Below are 14,598 nucleotides of genomic sequence, written 5' to 3'. Positions count from 1 at the left end.
GACGTTCCGTCACCGCCATCTTGGTACACCCACACTTGTTCTCAGTAAGCCTACAGTCAGAAGGCGGCAAGCGGACATCTTTTTACACCCACCGAAGTCTTGCATTTCACACTTTTTTTTTACCAGTAAACTCAGATTATATAGTGAATAACATTATTTGGAAGTCCGTGACACTGTTTTGATGAATTTTAAAAGCATCGGCAAGCCTGCTGATCTCGCAGGTTTGCTAATCTGACAGAACACCGCTGCCTTTAAAATTCAACATCAAAACAGTTTGACTGGTTTCAAAATAATGTATTTCACTATATAATCTGAGTTTACTGGTAAAAATAAGTGTGAAATGCAAGACTTCGGTGGGTGCAAAAAGATGTCCGCTGCCGCCTTCTGACTGTAGGCTTACTGCGGACTAGTGCAGGTGTACCAAGATGGCCTGGACAGGACGTGACTTTGGTTGCATTTTCTGATGGGTAGCGGCTTTCTGATAGAACAGGCCACACACCCCTCAACTTCCCAGGAACAAACATTACTGTGGGTGAGTTGGAATGTTGCCCAGGCTTGGGAGAATAATGGAATGTTACCTACGTAGGAGTTTTTCAGACAGACTTGGCAGAAGAATTGTATATGGCCTACCTAGGAGTTTTTCATACTAGCATGAGGGGAATAAAATATTGCCTGCCTAGGTTTTTTTTTTCCAGACAGGCTTGAGAGAAGAATGACATGTTGCCTACCTAGGAGTTTTTAAGACAGACTTAAAGTGAAAGTAAACCCTCCTATGGTTTTCAGCCAAGGAAGCGGCCATCTTGACCTCTGTTTAATCTGCAACTGCCATGATGCTGTACATGTGACCTGTTATGAAACCAGCCATTGGATGGTTTGGCAGTTTGGTTGAGAGAACAAACAAATGTGACAGCTAGCAGTTCCGGCATGCCGGGAATGTTAACTGTTTTTGTAACTATCAAATTGAAGGGTTTACTTCCACTTTAAGAGCAGAATGAAAAATGGCCTTCCCAGGTTTTTTTTTTGGACAGGGTTGGAAGAATGGAATATGGTCTACCTAGGCGAAGAATGGAATATGGTCTACCTAGGAGGAGAATGGAATATGGTCTACCTAGGGGGAGAATGGAAAATGGTCTACCTAGGAGGAGAATGGAATATGGCCTACCTAGGAGGAGAATGGAATATGGTCTACCTAGGAGGAGAATGGAATATGGTCTACCTAGGAGGAGAATGGAATATGGTCTACCTAGGAGGAGAATGGAAAATGGTCTACCTAGGAGGAGAATGGAAAATGGTCTACCTAGGAGGAGAATGGAATATGGCCTACCTAGGGGGAGAATGGAATATGGCCTACCTGGTAGGAGAATGGAATATGGCCTACCTGGTAGGAGAATGGAATATGGCCTACCTGGTAGGAGAATGGAATATGGCCTACCTGGTAGGAGAATGGAATATGGCCTACCTGGTAGGAGAATGGAATATGGCCCACCTAGGAGGAGAATGGAAGATGGCCCACCTAGGAGGAGAATGGAAGATGGCCCACCTAGGAGGAGAATGGAAGATGGCCCACCTAGGAGGAGAGTGGAAGATGGCCCACCTAGGAGGAGAGTGGAATATATGGCCTACCTAGGAGGAGAGTGGAATATATGGCCTACCTAGGAGGAGAGTGGAATATATGGCCTACCTAGGAGGAGAGTGGAATATATGGCCTACCTAGGAGGAGAGTGGAATATATGGCCTACCTAGGAGGAGAGTGGAATATATGGCCTACCTAGGAGGAGAGTGGAATATATGGCCTACCTAGGAGGAGAGTGGAATATATGGCCTACCTAGGAGGAGAGTGGAATATATGGCCTACCTAGGAGGAGAGTGGAATATATGGCCTACCTAGGAGGAGAGTGGAATATATGGCCTACCTAGGAGGAGAGTGGAATATATGGCCTACCTAGGAGGAGAGTGGAATATATGGCCTACCTAGGAGGAGAGTGGAATATATGGCCTACCTAGGAGGAGAGTGGAATATATGGCCTACCTAGGAGGAGAGTGGAATATATGGCCTACCTAGGAGGAGAGTGGAATATATGGCCTACCTAGGGCAGTGATGGCGAACCTTGACAGATTTTTTGGAACTTTGTTTCCCATGGTGCTCATGTACTCTGCAGTGTAGTTGAGCATCATGGGAAATGTAGTTCCAAAACATCTGGAGTGCCAAGGTTCACCATCACTGACCTAGGGGGTTTCTTTGGACAGGCTTAAGAGAAGACTGGCATTTTGCCTATCTAAGATTTTTTTCGGACAGGCTTGAAAGAAGCACGGGACACATGGACTACCTAGGTTTTTTTTTTAGAAAGGAATGTCCCAACCTAGGAGTTTGACAGGCTTGGGCGAGGCTACGCACAGTCGAAATTTTATAGCTTTATTCAAAACATGAGCAATGCTTTTTAATGTAGTGGGAATGCACAGGCAATTTTACTGTAATGGTGAATTGACTCTTAAGTTTCCTATAAAAGTTTGTTTTTAGCACTGCATCTAAACATTATCCTAACCCTAAACTTGGGCCTTTCCGTAATCTCAATGAAAATTATCTGGAGTATGCTAGAGGGCAAGTCCAATTAGAAATTCTGCCAAAATACAACATACTAAAATCTTTGCAAAAAGAACCTTTAACATTTCCCCCTCTGAATACCTTTTATCCCGTTGTACCGCGACACATGGACACCCTAAGAAATGCTCCTGTCTGCCTGCCATGGAAAAGAACACTCGTGTTTTTTTATTTTTATGCAGTCTCTGCGATGGAAGCTTTTACAAGTGTTCTCTTGTGTTTTTTCTTCTCTTGGTGTTTCCCTGTTTCAGGGAACAGATCATGCAAATATGGGCTGTTTGTTCTGGCAAAGCTTCCAAATACTCAATAATCCAAGGATCTCCTGCCAGTTCTACCGGTAGCCGAGGCGAGCCATCCGTCTCTCCCTGATTCAGTTTTGCCTGGCTGTGTTGCAATTCTTACTCATTGCAGCTACAGAACAGCCATGTAAACAACTATGTTCAGGCGCTCCTGTCCGTTAAAGTGGACTTTCCCATAACTATAGGTCTGCGTGAATAATTTCTTGGCATGTCGCTACGTAAAACCATTTTACCATATTAAAGATGTCCTAAAACTCTAGTCCAGTGATTATACTGTAGCGATACCCCCGGAGGAGCTGTTGGTTAGATTTGGGACAGCATAATTAACCACTTAAGGACCGGACCAATATGCTGCTAAATGACCCAAGGGGTTTTTACAATTCGGCACTGCGTCGCTTTAACAGACAATTGCGCGGTCGTGCGATGTGGCTCCCAAACAAAATTGGCGTAGTTTTTTCCCCACAAATAGAGCTTTCTTTTGGTGGTATTTGATCACCTCTGCGGTTTTTATTTTTTTCGCTATAAACAAAAATAGAGCGACAATTTTGACAAAAATTGAATATTTGTTTGCTATAATATCCCCCAAAAATATATAAAAAAAAAAAAAATTTTCCTCAGTTTAGGTCGATACGTATTCTTCTACCTATTTTTGGTAAAAAAAAAATCGCAACAAGTGTTTATCGGATGGTTTGCGCAAAATGTATAGCGTTTACAAAATAGGGGATAGTTTTATTGCATTTTTATAATTTTTTTTTTTTACTACTTTATGGTGGCGATCATCGTTTTTTTTTTTTTTTTTTCGTGACTGCGACATTATGGCGGACACTTTGGACAATTTTGTCAAATTTTTGGGACCATTGTCATTTTCACAGCAAAAAATGCATTTAAATTACATTGTTTATTGTGAAAATGACAGTTGCAGTTTGGGAGTTAACCACAGGGGCGCTGAAGGAGTTTTGTTTCACCTAGTGTGTGTTTACAAGTGTAGGGGGGTATGGCTGTAGGTCTGACGTCATCGATCGTGTCTCCCTATAAAAGGGATGACACGATCGATGCAGCCGCTACAGTGAAGAACGGGGAAGCCGTGTTTACACACGGCTCTCCCCGTTCTTCAGCTCCGGGGACCGATCGCAGGACTCCAGCGGCTGGGTACTAGTACAGGACGTACCTGTACGTACATGTGCCATTCTGCCGACATATATGTGCAGGAGGCGGTCCTTAAGTGGTTGTTACCTCTGTGATGTGTCTAAGGGTGATGATGTTGGTGAGAGCAGTGACGGAATGTCCAGACAGTTGGTTGACGACCAACAGTCAACTTGAGGTAGACAGCATAGGTTGGTGAAAAGAGAATATACTTCGCAGATTCAGGCTATGGATAGAGGAAGTAATCCTGCCTCCAGCAATTAAACTTGTCACGTGGCCACTGCAGCCGGAGTGGGTAAAGTGCCCCCGGACAGACCCCTCACAGGCCTGGCAGCCATGGCGTCACTTAGAACTTCTGGGAAGGAACAAGTCTCTGCCACCGACTTGGCTCTAATAGAATTTGGATTGGTAGTGAGACCTCTGCCATAGGCCTAGTACACAAGAACATGAGGTAGTAGAGCGAATCCTCCCGGACTATAATTCACCTGAATCTTCCTACTTCTTAGCTTGGGGTTACCGACTGACAGTTTGCAGAATACAACCTGTCAGTGTCCGGTCACCCAGATCCCCGATGGTTCGTTCAAGCCCTATTGGATCACCTGCCTCCGGGTTTTCCTCAGACCGACTCCCCACCAAACGGCACAACTCGCTTGGGATCTTCTCAATAGAGGTTGGGGACCCAGTAAGTCACTGGCGCCCCTTAGCAGCATCAGTTGCTCCGGGCCATGAGGGCCCAGAGTCAGGAACTCCGCGTAGCACGTGCGCCCCGGCCTGGTAGGCCATAGTGGTGGGGCCCGTGATGTATGCACACCCTAAAGGTGGGTGCCGCACCTGGAACCAGGAATCCGCGAAGAACCCAGAGCAATGGCCTCCGCCACAGAAATACCCCTCCCCAGCATGCTCTGTGAGGGAAAACTCCTCTAATTGGCTGCTGGGGAGAAGCTCCGCCTGGACCCCTCTGGCGCCACCTGCCATCCAGAGATGAAACTACATCTCTGCAGCACAGAATGACCCACAGGACAGTTCAAGGCTGGCGACAGCCAAAATTTAGCAAATCAATATAGATGAGAGCAAGTAACTCTCTCATCCCCCAACTAAATTTGATATAGCACCTGTACTGAAAAGTACACAGGCGATACAATACCTAGATTATGAGACCATTTTGCTGCAGGCAAGAGGAAGCATTTGCTCAGTATTTTCTACCTCTGTGATCAGACTCTACATTACATTGTAACTTTGTAGCAGGTCACAAGGTGAGGGGCTGCAGCATCGAATGATTTCTGTCAGCCATTTATGAACACAGGCACCTGGATTCAAAGCGTAGTTTTAGTTTTGCAAAAAATATCAGAAAACGCCACTGTATGTTTTGTGTTCCCATTCACATGGCAATTCTAACAATACATTTGTAAAACATTACTTCCAAAGTGGTTGGTTTGGAGCAGGTTAATAGGTTGGAAGCTTTTCTGATCGGGTGTCGAAGTGCAATTAGAAGGATGAAGTGGGGGGGAAAACTGGTGACGTGTATTACAATGCAGTTTACCATCCCAGCCTTGATATCTTTAACCCTTTGTTGGAATACAGTGTGCACATCTAGTTTACAACTGATAATGAGATCTACCAGCACAAAGAGCATTAAGTATATACATTCACTCTCATCTTTTTAATGCTTTTTGTATTGGAGCATACAGGGCCTTGAAAAAGTTTGTATTCCCCTTGAAATTTTTCACCATTCGTCAGGTTAAAACCAAGAATGTAAATTTATTTTATTGGGATTTTATGTGATGGACCAACACAAAGTGGCACATAATTGTGAAGTGGAAGGAAAATTTATAAATGGTTTTTAAAATGTATTACAAATATGTGAAAAGTGTGGGGTACATTTGTATGGCGCCCCCCGGAGTCAATACTTTGTAGAACCTTCTTTCACTGCAATTACAGCTGCAGGTCTTTTTGGGGATGTCTCTACCAGCTTTGCACATCTAGAGAGGGACATTTTTGACCATTCTTCTTTTTGAAAAATATCTCAAGCTCTGTCAGATTGGATGGAGAACGTCTGTGAACAGCAATTTTCAAGTCTTGCCACAGATTCTCAATTGGATTTAGGTCTGGACTTTGGCCGGGCCATTCTAACACATGAATGTGCTTTGATCTAAACCATTCCATTGTAGCTCTGGCTGTATGTTTAGGGTCGTTGTCCTGCTGGAAGGTGAACCTCCGCCCCAGTCTCAAGTCTTTTGGAGACTCTAACAGGCTTTCTTCTAAGATTGCCCTGTATTTGGCTCCATCCATCTTCCCATCAACTGACCAGCTTCCCTGTCCCTGCTAAAGAAAAGCATCCCCACCACATGATGCTACCACCACCATGTTTCACGGTGGGGATGGTGTGTTCAGGGTGATATGCAGTGTTAGTTTTCTGCCACACACGTTTTGCTCTTAGGGAAAAAAGTTCAATTTTGGTCTCATCCAACCATTTTTTTTCTCCCACATGTTTGCTGTGTCCCCCACATGGCTTCTCGCAAACTGCAGACAGTCACGACTTATGGCTTTCTTCTTGCCACTCTTCCATAATAAAGGCCAGACTTGTGGAGTGTACAACTAATAGTTGTCCTGTGGACAGATTCTCCCACCTGAGCTGTGGCTCTCTGCAGCTCCTCCAGAGTTACCATGGGCCTCTTGGCTGCTTCTCTGATGAATGTTCTCCTTGCCCAGCCTGTCAGTTTAGGTGGACGGCCATGTCTTGGCAGGTTTGCAGTTGTGTCAGTCTTTCTAATTTTTGGATGATGGGTTGAACAGTGTTTCGTGAGATGTTCAAAGCTTGGGGTATTTTAAAACTTCTGTAACTTTATCCCTGACCTGTCTGCTGTGTTCCTTTTGGCCTTCATGATGTGGTTTGTTCACTGAGGTTCTCTAACACACCTCTGAGGGCTTCACAGGACAGCTGTATCTATATTGAGATTAAATTACTCACAGGTGGACACTAATTGGATGGCTTCTTGGTGCCACTAGACTTTAGTTAAGGGTATCCAGGTAAAAGGGGGCTGAATACAAATGCATGCCACACTTTTCAGATATTTATTAAAAAATAAAATTAAACACTTATTTTCCTTCCACTTCACAATTATGTGCCACATTGTGTTGGTCTATCACATAAAATCCCATAATTACGTTTTTTGGTTGTAACATGACAATGTGGAAAATTTCAAGGGATATGAATACTTTGTCAAGGCCCTGTATAGCATATGTAAACTTCAATGGAATGCGTTCTAGCATAAGGCCAGGAACGATATTTGGATCCAAGAGCCATTTGTAATTTAAATGAATATGGTGAGTTGAGGTAGCTGCCTCAAAATTGGAGATGCAAACAAGAAAATGTAAGGGGGAGGGGCATGCATTGCGCTGGATAGCTGCATCTAATCTCCGGAAGTGGAGATGGAATGAATGAGTGCTGCCATCGGGGAATGGCCTCAAGACTATTCGCTCCATCGCTGATACTCCTATAAAAAGACCTTGACATTTTCCAATTCTATTTAAAAGATCCAGGGGGAACAAATGTGGTTTGTTGTGTATTTTGTGGATTGTAAAGTTGTGCCGCGAGCAATTCCATTCGCATGAGATTCCCGGTGTCCATTCAGTAATGGAGGGGACAATATTTGATACCTAGTACATCGGGATTGATGAAATGGCCGCAGCAATATTATATATTGCCACAGCGTTGGAAGCTTTAGCGGCGGCACATAGGATAGATTGTAAAACTGCCTTAGGAATATTGAAGGGGGGGGTGCTACCTGGGGGGTCCCCTGCCCTTTCCCTAAAGCAGCTGGTCATTGAGCCCACGCTGCCCCGAAATTGGAGGCCCCATGATGGCACTGAGTGATAGATACACAGGGGAGGCAGTTTGCCTCCTACCTACTTGGTACTGTCATCATTGTAGGGGCCCCAGAACATTACTTTGCCCAGGGGCCTATGATGCTATTAAGACGGCCCTGTGTATGTAGCGTGGAACCAGTGTAGAGTTAGTGATACTATAGGTTCGAATATTTTCTTTTTTAATAACAAACATGTCTTGCTTGCCTCCACTGTGTGGCTCGTTTTGCACAGACACAGCTCTGTGCAAAACCAGACACACAGCTCTGTGCTTCTGGTTTCAAATGTAATGATACTTTAATGGTTTCTTCTCAGCTTTTTATGCAGTTACAATCATGTGACAGTATTCAAAGGGACAATGAGATCTCCACCCCCCTTATCACACACCAAGGCAAATTACTAAACATTCTTTCATTAACAGCATAACAAACAAACACCATCACACACTGAGTTCCCTAGGCAGACGTTCCGTCTCCGCATACAGCTTGACACCTATTCACACCTCTGAGCATCAATAGGCTTTAGACAGTGTTGTCACACAATTAAAGGCCTTTCAAGAGCCAGCCTTATTTAACATGTTAACAGTCTTCACAGAGAGATGAGTCATAGAATATTCTTTGCAGGCATTAAGGAATATACTGTAGATCACTGTCCACGCCAAAACAATCCAACATGTGTCCCCCATCTCCTGGCTCAATCTGTGCCCAAAAATCACTCCTGTTACAATGCATTAAGGTGAAAAAACATGAATCTTTAGAACCCCTTTTAATCTCAATCAAACCTTCAAGGAAGCTGGAAGACATCCTGTGGCGGGTATATGACACCTGCTTTGGAACTTTTTTTTTTTTCCCTTAGGTACACTTGTCTGATTTTTTTTTTTTTTTTTATAATGTTGATGCCCAAGTAGTCTTCATCAGAAAATAAATGTCCAAGATCCCGCTACTACTCTGCAATGGATGTAGTAAGGGAGCTGGGGATAGAATTTGGTTAGTTGGAGTTGGGAAGGGATGTCAAGTGTAATAGTTTGTACAGAAATTTCAAAGGTAGTAAAGATCTGTGTAGAGCAGCCTTTCTCAACCATTTTACACCAGAGGAGCCCTCAAAAATGTCAGATCTTGGGGAACCTCCCTGCTAAAACCACTTTGAGGGTCAGTGAGAAAAAGGCCCCTTATGCTGGTGGCCAGTGGAAAGAATTACTCCCATAGTGGTAGTCACAAAGCCACCCTTGCAGATGGCTAAAACGATCCTTGATGTCCTGCTGCTGACTGCCCAGTGGTTTTGACCCTGGTGCAGACACCATCAAATGGGAGGTCAATCGGCCACTTCTCGAGGAACCCCATACAACCTCTGGAGGAACCCTAGGGTTCCACAGAACTCCTGGTTGAGAATGGCTGGCTGGTATAGAGCTTGTCAATGCTAGCATCCCTTTTTAGTTTATCTAAGGCTGGATTCACACCTAAGCATTTTGCAGATTTGCACTACATTCCATTTAACATGGTTTCCTATGGAACGCGTTCTGTAGAGCAAATCTGCAAAAAGCACTACAAATGCATAGATGTGAATCCAGCCTTCGTGATTAGAAGTATTCTCTGCATGGGACAAGCTTTGCTATGGCATACTTGGCAACTGTTTTGACGCCGATAATTTTCTGTGCTGAATTTAAAGAGTTTCCGGCAACAGTTAAAACCAGCCAGTACGCTATGTACTTTGTGTCTGTGAATTTTGGGTGGTAATTGATCTTCTGCATCTGTAGAACATGAATGTCACCTTAAAGGGTCAGTAGGAGGGAGGTTGGAGTATGTTTTGTAAAGTTGGTGCTTTTTAACGTCTTCCTCTTTGCTTTCCGCATTACCAATCGCATTTAAACTTCCAAGGCAGATTTGAAGCCCAACTGTGGAAGACTTGAAAGTTCCTCTTTGCAGCTGCTCTGTGCTCCTTTTAGGTCTAAGGGCATAGGTGTGCGCAGCCTATTGCATTAGGGTGTGCACCCCAAAGCTCAAACACACAATACCGATCACTCACGATCGTTATTCAGAAGGGGAACGGGCCAGTAAATGACATATTTACCATCCCCTTCCCCCACTCATTCTAAAACCTCTGGTGGGAGAGCCGGTGGGAGAGAGGAGGGAAGCTGGAAGCGCTGTGACGGGGGGGGGGGAAGGGGAGGAGCTAGGGCAGTAGGGGGAATTTGTGCTGCACAGTGTGATAAGGGCAGGGCCGGCCTTAGGTGTTCAGGCGCCCTGTGCGAGCTAATCCTGTGGCGCCCCCCCATCTTCACCCCTCGCCCCCTGGTCACCTAAACTGACTTACCTTTCGGTGGACGGTGCGGATTTGCGTTTAAAAATGGCGCGGCCCGGCGCTTAGACGCCACTGCGCCATCTGCCCGAAAATAGCCGAGCGTTTTCTGGCTTTCCCGTGCAGCGGCAACGCATGCTGGCAGCAGCCATTTTTTCAGGTGCCACAACTGATGCATTGCTCTTTACCCAGTCCCAGGGCAGGGGGACCTGGCAGCGCGCAGGGAGACCTGGCAGCGCCTGCTGCTGTGACTCATAGGAGTCAGACTCCTGTGATGATCATGTGAGTGACTGCGACTCACATTCTGCAAGCTGTGATGGCTGCACGGCACCCCTGTTGCCCATGGCGCCCTGTGCGGCCACACAGCTCGCACACCCCAAAGGCCAGCCCTGGATAAGGGTGTGCCTGGGCACACCTGGCACACCCTGTGCGCACGCCTATGTCTAAGGGGCATAGAGAAGGTTTACTTGATCCTCTGCGCTGTCCTCTTGGGTCTAGGGGGCATAGAGAAGGTTTACTTGATCCTCTGCGCTGTCCTCTTAGGTCTAGGGGGGCATAGAGAAGGTTTACTTGATCCTCTGCGCTGTCCTCTTAGGTCTAGGGGGGTAGGGAGGTTTACTTGATCCTCTGCGCTGTCCTTTTAGGTCTAGGGGGCATAGAGAAGGTTTACTTGATCCTCTGCGCTGTCCTCTTAGGTCTAGGGGGCATAGAGAAGGTTTACTTGATCCTCTGCGCTGTCCTCTTAGGTCTAGGGGGCATAGAGAAGGTTTACTTGATCCTCTGCGCTGTCCTCTTAGGTCTAGGGGGCATAGGGAAGGTTTACCTGATCCTCTGCGCTGTCCTCTTAGGTCTAGGGGGGCATAGAGAAGGTTTACTTGATCCTCTGAGCTGTCCTCTTAGGTCTAGGGGGCATAGAGAAGGTTTACTTGATCCTTGGCGCTGTCCTTTTAGGTCTAGGGGGCATAGAGAAGGTTTACTTGATCCTCTGTGCTGTCTTCTTAGGTCTAGGGGGCATAGAGAAGGTTTACTTGATCCTCTGAGCTGTCCCCTTAGGTCTAGGGGGCATAGGGAAGGTTTACCTGATCCTCTGTGCTGTCGTCTTAGGTCTAGGGGGCATAGAGAAGGTTTACTTGATCCTCTGCGCTGTCCTCTTGGGTCTAGGGGGCATAGAGAAGGTTTACTTGATCCTCTGCGCTGTCCTCTTGGGTCTAGGGGGGCATAGAGGAGGTTTACTTGATCCTCTGTGCTGCTAGGCCAGTCCCTGCAAAGTGTATTCTTCCCCATGCACTAGAAGTGCAAGGTCCAAAGGTCATCAAGGTCCATAGCGCTGCATTGGATGTGGCGGTGCCAAGGAACAGTCCACCAATGGGCATAGGGTGTGCGCCATCTTCCGGGGAGAGGATAATTTTAAGTAAAATGCTGGAGTTGGGCTTTAAATCTGATTGGTGGTTGAGGGAAACTTTTTGCTTTTTTAATTTTGTAAATCAGTCTTGCTGCATGTGAGAGGTAGCATGGCGGGTGTTCCAGCATCATTAGTAGCCATGATCTCCGGATTGCAAACGATGAGGAGCGAGGTGGACTGAGGGTACTTGCTACTGTTTGGATATAAAACCAAAGTGCTAAGCAGGTAGGCCAGTGATGGCGAACCTCGGCACCCCAGATGTTGTGGAACTACACTTCCCATGATCAAGCACTCTGCAGTGTAGAGGAGCATCATGGGACATGTAGTTTCAAAACATCCGGGGTGCCAAGGTTCGCCATCACTGAGGTAGTCTCTGCTCTGTGTAGGTATCGGTTTGAATTGTGGCTGTAGTGGACCTTTAAATGTATGAAGGGGCAATTGTAAATTTCAGCAGCAAGAAAAAGCCATATTTCAACCTGGCCAGGTCTGGAGCAGTTTATTCCTCGTTTGCCCCCCCTGCATTACTTCAAATTAGGGTTGTCACGATACCACTTTTTTGAGACCAAGTACAAGTACAGATACTTTTTTTCAAGTACTCGCCGATGCCGATTACCGATACATTTTTTTTTTATGTCATGTGACACAGTATTTATTTTTTTTTTTTAGGGGGAGGTGGATTGTCGGTGTGATGATTTTTTTTTTTTTTTTTTTTTTTTCTTTATTGCAATTTTTTTTTTTTTTAATCTGCCCTGTTGGGGGTCCTTGGAGAGATATCAGGGGTGTTAACAGACCTCTGACCTCTCCGCTTTAAGACGAGGAAAGGGACTGAGGACACAGATTTCCCAGTCCCTTTCTCAGCAGCCTCAGCTAAAATGAATGGAGAGAAGCTTCTCTCCATTCATAAACTGAAGCATCGTAATCGCAGGTTACGATGCTCAGTTATGTGAATGGACAGAGTCGGTGATCACTGATTCTGTTCGTTCGGAAAGGGTAGGACCCGGGTTTAGCAAATTGAGGGGGGAGAAGGCAGCACGGAGGGGGGGAGAAGGCAGCACGGAGGGGGGGAGAAGGCAGCACGGAGGGGGGGAGAAGACTTGCAACTCCCCTGCTGCACCGATCACCCTGACTGCCCAGGTATCGGGTGAAGAATCGGAGCATTCCCCCCGAGTAAAAGTACTCAGGGAAATGCTCGGTATCGGCACATCCCTCTTCAAATGCTGGGCACATGCTGATCTGGACTTTGCCTATTGGTAGGGCATCTAAACGGCAAGATGTTGATAAGCCATGTCTTCTCATTTGGGTCCTTCATGCACATGTGCATCTTTCAGGTGGCATGCGTAGCCCCATTTACATTCTTGCACAGATCCTGCCCGCTCGAATGACTGTGCCGCCCAATTGAGATGTTTACATCCTGACATTCGGGAGAAGATGCCAACAAAGGACCTTGAACCATTGCAAAAGAGGCAAATATTTCGGACTTTAGTTCCACTTTAAAGATCCTTATCCTTGTGTATAAAGCTTTGTGATCTGAGCACATTGTGTGAAAATATCTTGCAATCTAAGCATCTGAAATTTGTATTGCGGTAAAAGATTGTACTATGTGGGTAGTCTCTGTTTTTTATTTTTTTTATCCATCTGAACTAACCTTCTAGTGTCCGCAACAGGAAATTGAAAGCGGTACAGCCAGGCGAAGCAGGCAAAGAAAAATCCTGCCTTTATTTATCTCTGAATGTTGTTGGGGCGATCTTTCAGCGGAGAGTAATTGGAGGAAATTTTCTTTACAATAGGAAAATTTGAAGAGTTCCACTTATCGCCTGCGGTCAGCTGAGAAGGCAGAATTTCCCTAGAAACCGGAAAATTTAACTCTGCAGAATATATTTATTCCCTCCAATGGTGATTCTTTTCAGCGGCAGCCTGTCCTTCACAGATTGCAGAATTGCTATGTAAATTATCTAAGGCTTGTGTGTGTTTTTATTTTTATTTTTTTCATTAATTTTGGGCTAAAAAGAGAACACATGGAGCCCGCTGGCTGATGAGGAATCGTTTATTTTTAAGAGTTTGTACATTGATAAAATGGTAGGTGTGTCTGGGGGCCGCCATGTTTGCTTATGACTTTCGCATATTGTATCCAATATTTGTGTACAACTCTGGATTTTTAATGTCTAGGGGCATTGAGGTCTGATGGGCACCTGCCCCCCCCCCCCCCCTCTGTAAACCCCAACCTGCTAATGGTTCATGCAGAGATGGTGCCCATTATTTATAACCCGACTCTGCGAGGTGTCTACAGATCTCAATGCCAACCTTTCTGTCATTGGGGATATGAGGAACTGGTAGACACTGGCAAGGATATTATATATTGTACCTGCTCATTATCTGATACGCACCCCATATTTTTGAGGGCCTTAAACTTCAGGTTGGTTCAGGTGACTCTCTCATCTCATGCATGTGCAGCACACATCAAAAGGCTCATTTAGGCCCCTTTCACACTGAGGCGTATTTCAGGTGTTTTAGCTGAGGCGATGCGCTGGCAGGAGGAAAAAAAATCTCCTGCAAACAGCATCTTTGGAGCGGTGTGTATACCACTCATTTACTGCTCCTTCCCATTGAAATCAATGGGACAGCGCGGCTATACCGCGGGCAGTATTGACCCTTTTTTGGACGCTAGCGGGCCGAATATCGCAGGAAATACGACGGTATAGCGGCGCTAAAAACCACGCTGCTATATCGCCACCTCACGCACCCAGTGTGAAAGGGGCCTTAGAGTAGAACTGCAAAACTTTTTTTTTTCTTTTTATAACCCCTTCAGATCCTGTCCCTTAAGGCCCCTTTCACGCTGGGGCGGTGGGTGCGTCGGTGGTAAAGCACCGCTATTTTTAGCGGTGCTTCACCGCCAATTTCGCAGTGCTATTCGGCTAGCGGGGGGTAAAAGTGCCCAGCTAGCGGCCAAGAAAGGGTTAAAACCACCGCCAAGCGTCTCTGCAGTGGCGCTTTAACCG

The 14,598-nt window shown here is 45.8% G+C and overlaps 1 protein-coding gene across 4 annotated transcripts in view; it reads left to right on the top strand.

The window, feature by feature from the left end:
- Nucleotides 1–14,598, top strand: part of GDPD5 (glycerophosphodiester phosphodiesterase domain containing 5) — a 352,873-nt gene that overhangs the window by 59,009 nt on the left and 279,266 nt on the right. The window lies entirely within an intron of this gene.

Source organism: Rana temporaria, chromosome 2 (genome assembly GCF_905171775.1).
Source record: "Rana temporaria chromosome 2, aRanTem1.1, whole genome shotgun sequence".
Taxonomy (NCBI): domain Eukaryota; kingdom Metazoa; phylum Chordata; class Amphibia; order Anura; family Ranidae; genus Rana; species Rana temporaria.
This window is presented reverse-complemented; position numbering and strand designations above follow the sequence as displayed.